The sequence below is a fragment of the Lepisosteus platostomus genome, chromosome 5 (assembly GCF_059453375.1).
Source record: "Lepisosteus platostomus isolate fLepPlt1 chromosome 5, fLepPlt1.hap1, whole genome shotgun sequence".
NCBI classification, from domain to species: domain Eukaryota; kingdom Metazoa; phylum Chordata; class Actinopteri; order Semionotiformes; family Lepisosteidae; genus Lepisosteus; species Lepisosteus platostomus.
The window spans coordinates 50593478-50598477 of NC_142615.1; the positions used below are offsets into that span (position 1 = coordinate 50593478).

Below are 5000 nucleotides of genomic sequence, written 5' to 3' on the forward strand. Positions count from 1 at the left end.
ATACCAGGTGCTGTAAGCTTTTAAGCGCAGGAGGCGCCCTATCCCCGCTCGCTCGCTCATTCCCCTGTTCACACGTGCAGTGCGGCTTGTCCGTCTGTTTATTTGTCAGCTTTGGCGAGACGCGGGTGCTTGTGTATTAGCGTGAGCGTTTTTTATTCTGATCAGGAACAGTTTTACAAGTCCGCAAAGGATCGAGGAAAGGTTTATCGCCAGCTGAAAAGAGACACAGCGCTTCGGCTGTGGAGACTTGTTCGGCTGGCGTTCGGAGAGTCGCGTTTTTAAGAATTGTATTGAGATCGTTTTCCACAGAGCTCAGATGTCAAAGCACAGCAGCAGCTCTCCACAGCGATCCTCTATAGCGCCCTTTCTCCCGCAGCTCCGTCCTCATTGGAAGGAAGCAAGAGTGAAAGGCTGAAGTGAAACAGAGCGGGGACGAAGGCAGTGAAGAGAGAGAACGTGGGAAGAAGAGAAAAACGCAAGGGAAAAAAGCAGCGTCGTAAAAGAGGTGACGGAGCTGTCCTCTCAATAAGAAGGGTGCCAGCGAGCCTTGCTCTCGCTTATGGCCACACCCCCTTGAGCACGCCTGATCTCGTCTGATCTCGGAAGCTAAACAGGGATGGGCCTGGTTAGTACTTGGATGGGATACCGCCTGGGAATACCAGGTGCTGTAAGCTTTTAAGCGCAGGAGGCGCCCTATCCCCGCTCGCTCGCTCATTCCCCTGTTCACACGTGCAGTGCGGCTTGTCCGTCTGTTTATTTGTCAGCTTTGGCGAGACACGGGTGCTTGTGTATTAGCGTGAGCGTTTTTTATTCTGATCAGGAACAGTTTTACAAGTCCGCAAAGGATCGAGGAAAGGTTTATCGCCAGCTGAAAAGAGACACAGCGCTTCGGCTGTGGAGACTTGTTCGGCTGGCGTTCGGAGAGTCGCGTTTTTCAGAATTGTATTGAGATCGTTTTCCACAGAGCTCAGATGTCAAAGCACAGCAGCAGCTCTCCACAGCGATCCTCTATAGCGCCCTTTCTCCCGCAGCTCCGTCCTCATTGGAAGGAAGCAAGAGTGAAAGGCTGAAGTGAAATAGAGCGGGGACGAAGGCAGTGAAGAGAGAGAACGTGGGAAGAAGAGAAAAACGCAAGGGAAAAAGAGCAGCGTCATAAAAGAGGTGACGGAGCTGTCCTCTCAATAAGAAGGGTGCCAGCGAGCCTTGCTCTCGCTTATGGCCACACCCCCTTGAGCACGCCTGATCTCGTCTGATCTCGGAAGCTAAACAGGGATGGGCCTGGTTAGTACTTGGATGGGAGACCGCCTGGGAATACCAGGTGCTGTTAGCTTTTAAGCGCAGGAGGCGCCCTATCCCCGCTCGCTCGCTCATTCCCCTGTTCACACGTGCAGTGCGGCTTGTCCGTCTGTTTATTTGTCAGCTTTGGCGAGACACGGGTGCTTGTGTATTAGCGTGAGCGTTTTTTATTCTGATCAGGAACAGTTTTACAAGTCCGCAAAGGATCGAAGAAAGGTTTATCGCCAGCTGAAAAGAGACACAGCGCTTCGGCTGTGGAGACATGTTCGGCTGGAGTTCGGAGAGTCGCGTTTTTCAGAATTGTATTGAGATCGTTTTCCACAGAGCTCAGATGTCAAAGCACAGCAGCAGCTCTCCACAGCGATCCTCTATAGCGCCCTTTCTCCTGCAGCTCCGTCCTCATTGGAAGGAAGCAAGAGTGAAAGGCTGAAGTGAAATAGAGCGGGGACGAAGGCAGTGAAGAGAGAGAACGTGGGAAGAAGAGAAAAGCGCAAGGGAAAAAAAGCAGCGTCGTAAAAGAGGTGACGGAGCTGTCCTCTCAATAAGAAGGGTGCCAGCGAGCTTTGGTCTAGCTTACGGCCACACCCCCTTGAGCACGCCTGATCTCGGAAGCTAAACAGGGATGGGCCTGGTTAGTACTTGGATGGGAGACCGCCTGGGAATACCAGGTGCTGTAAGCTTTTAAGCGCAGGAGGCGCCCTATCCCCGCTCGCTCGCTCATTCCCCTGTTCACACGTGCAGTGCGGCTTGTCCGTCTGTTTATTTGTCAGCTTTGGCGAGACACGGGTGCTAGTGTATTAGCGTGAGCGTTTTTTATTCTGATCAGGAACAGTTTTACAAGTCCGCAAAGGATCGAGGAAAGGTTTATCGCCAGCTGAAAAGAGACACAGCGCTTCGGCTGTGGAGACTTGTTCGGCTGGCGTTCGGAGAGTCGCGTTTTTCAGAATTGTATTGAGATCGTTTTCCACAGAGCTCAGATGTCAAAGCACAGTAGCAGCTCTCCACAGCGATCCTCTATAGCGCCCTTTCTCCCGCAGCTCCGTCCTCATTGGAAGGAAGGAAGAGTGAAAGGCTGAAGTGAAATGGAGCGGGAACGAAGGCAGTGAAGAGAGAGAACGTGGGAAGAAGAGAAAAACGCAAGGGAAAAAAAGCAGCGTCGTAAAAGAGGTGACGGAGCTGTCCTCTCAATAAGAAGGGTGACAGCGAGCCTTGCTCTCGCTTATGGCCACACCCCCTTGAGCACGCCTGATCTCGTCTGATCTCGGAAGCTAAACAGGGATGGGCCTGGTTAGTACTTGGATGGGAGACCGCCTGGGAATACCAGGTGCTGTAAGCTTTTAAGCGCAGGAGGCGCCCTATCCCCGCTCGCTCGCTCATTCCCCTGTTCACACGTGCAGTGCGGCTTGTCCATCTGTTTATTTGTCAGCTTTGGCGAGACACGGGTGCTAGTGTATTAGCGTGAGCGTTTTTTATTCTGATCAGGAACAGTTTTACAAGTCCGCAAAGGATCGAGGAAAGGTTTATCGCCAGCTGAAAAGAGACACAGCGCTTCGGCTGTGGAGACTTGTTCGGCTGGCGTTCGGAGAGTCGCGTTTTTCAGAATTGTATTGAGATCGTTTTCCACAGAGCTCAGATGTCAAAGCACAGCAGCAGCTCTCCACAGCGATCCTCTATAGCGCCCTTTCTCCCGCAGCTCCGTCCTCATTGGAAGGAAGCAAGAGTGAAAGGCTGAAGTGAAATAGAGCGGGGACGAAGGCAGTGAAGAGAGAGAACGTGGGAAGAAGAGAAAAACGCAAGGGAAAAAAAGCAGCGTCGTAAAAGAGGTGACGGAGCTGTCCTCTCAATAAGAAGGGTGCCAGCGAGCCTTGCTCTCGCTTATGGCCACACCCCCTTGAGCACGCCTGATCTCATCTGATCTCGGAAGCTAAACAGGGATGGGCCTGGTTAGTACTTGGATGGGAGACCGCCTGGGAATACCAGGTGCTGTAAGCTTTTAAGCGCAGGAGGCGCCCTATCCCCGCTCGCTCGCTCATTCCCCTGTTCACACGTGCAGTGCGGCTTGTCCGTCTGTTTATTTGTCAGCTTTGGCGAGACACGGGTGCTTGTGTATTAGCGTGAGCGTTTTTTATTCTGATCAGGAACAGTTTTACAAGTCCGCAAAGGATCGAGGAAAGGTTTATCGCCAGCTGAAAAGAGACACAGCGCTTCGGCTGTGGAGACTTGTTCGGCTGGCGTTCGGAGAGTCGCGTTTTTCAGAATTGTATTGAGATCGTTTTCCACAGAGCTCAGATGTCAAAGCACAGCAGCAGCTCTCCACAGCGATCCTCTATAGCGCCCTTTCTCCCGCAGCTCCGTCCTCATTGGAAGGAAGCAAGAGTGAAAGGCTGAAGTGAAATAGAGCGGGGACGAAGGCAGTGAAGAGAGAGAACGTGGGAAGAAGAGAAAAACGCAAGGGAAAAAGTGCAGCGTCATAAAAGAGGTGACGGAGCTGTCCTCTCAATAAGAAGGGTGCCAGCGAGCCTTGCTCTCGCTTACGGCCACACCCCCTTGAGCACGCCTGATCTCGTCTGATCTCGGAAGCTAAACAGGGATGGGCCTGGTTAGTACTTGGATGGGAGACCGCCTGGGAATACCAGGTGCCGTTAGCTTTTAAGCGCAGGAGGCGCCCTATACCCGCTCGCTCGCTCATTCCCCTGTTCACACGTGCAGTGCGGCTTGTCCGTCTGTTTATTTGTCAGCTTTGGCGAGACACGGGTGCTTGTGTATTAGCGTGAGCGTTTTTTATTCTGATCAGGAACAGTTTTACAAGTCCGCAAAGGATCGAAGAAAGGTTTATCGCCAGCTGAAAAGAGACACAGCGCTTCGGCTGTGGAGACATGTTCGGCTGGCGTTCGGAGAGTCGCGTTTTTCAGAATTGTATTGAGATCGTTTTCCACAGAGCTCAGATGTCAAAGCACAGCAGCAGCTCTCCACAGCGATCCTCTATAGCGCCCTTTCTCCCGCAGCTCCGTCCTCATTGGAAGGAAGCAAGAGTGAAAGGCTGAAGTGAAATAGAGCGGGGACGAAGGCAGTGAAGAGAGAGAACGTGGGAAGAAGAGAAAAACGCAAGGGAAAAAAAGCAGCGTCGTAAAAGAGGTGACGGAGCTGTCCTCTCAATAAGAAGGGTGCCAGCGAGCTTTGGTCTAGCTTACGGCCACACCCCCTTGAGCACGCCTGATCTCGTCTGATCTCGGAAGCTAAACAGGGATGGGCCTGGTTAGTACTTGGATGGGAGACCGCCTGGGAATACCAGGTGCTGTAAGCTTTTAAGCGCAGGAGGCGCCCTATCCCCGCTCGCTCGCTCATTCCCCTGTTCACACGTGCAGTGCGGCTTGTCCGTCTGTTTATTTGTCAGCTTTGGCGAGACACGGGTGCTTGTGTATTAGCGTGAGCGTTTTTTATTCTGATCAGGAACAGTTTTACAAGTCCGCAAAGGATCGAGGAAAGGTTTATCGCCAGCTGAAAAGAGACACAGCGCTTCGGCTGTGGAGACTTGTTCGGCTGGCGTTCGGAGAGTCGCGTTTTTCAGAATTGTATTGAGATCGTTTTCCACAGAGCTCAGATGTCAAAGCACAGCAGCAGCTCTCCACAGCGATCCTCTATAGCGCCCTTTCTCCCGCAGCTCCGTCCTCATTGGAAGGAAGGAAGAGTGAAAGGCTGAAGTG

The 5000-nt window shown here is 52.4% G+C and overlaps 5 non-coding genes and 3 pseudogenes across 5 annotated transcripts; all 8 read left to right on the forward strand.

Moving 5' to 3' along the window:
* LOC148668653 (5S ribosomal RNA) overlaps positions 1–19 on the forward strand; it is a 119-nt pseudogene extending 100 nt beyond the window's left edge.
* A 536-nt stretch (positions 20–555) lies between these two features.
* On the forward strand, positions 556–674 carry LOC148668654 (5S ribosomal RNA). The gene has a single exon (XR_015938619.1). It is a non-coding gene; the product is annotated as a 5S ribosomal RNA (ribosomal RNA).
* A 537-nt stretch (positions 675–1211) lies between these two features.
* LOC148668655 (5S ribosomal RNA) lies at positions 1212–1330 on the forward strand (annotated as a pseudogene).
* Positions 1331–1867: 537 nt separating this feature from the next.
* Positions 1868–1976, forward strand: LOC148668656 (5S ribosomal RNA; annotated as a pseudogene).
* Positions 1977–2513: 537 nt separating this feature from the next.
* On the forward strand, positions 2514–2632 carry LOC148668657 (5S ribosomal RNA). Its single transcript, XR_015938254.1, has one exon. It is a non-coding gene; the product is annotated as a 5S ribosomal RNA (ribosomal RNA).
* Positions 2633–3169: 537 nt separating this feature from the next.
* LOC148668658 (5S ribosomal RNA) lies at positions 3170–3288 on the forward strand. Its single transcript, XR_015938019.1, has one exon. It is a non-coding gene; the product is annotated as a 5S ribosomal RNA (ribosomal RNA).
* A 537-nt stretch (positions 3289–3825) lies between these two features.
* On the forward strand, positions 3826–3944 carry LOC148668659 (5S ribosomal RNA). Its single transcript, XR_015938496.1, has one exon. It is a non-coding gene; the product is annotated as a 5S ribosomal RNA (ribosomal RNA).
* Positions 3945–4481: 537 nt separating this feature from the next.
* LOC148668660 (5S ribosomal RNA) lies at positions 4482–4600 on the forward strand. Its single transcript, XR_015937586.1, has one exon. It is a non-coding gene; the product is annotated as a 5S ribosomal RNA (ribosomal RNA).
* Positions 4601–5000: the final 400 nt, after the last annotated feature.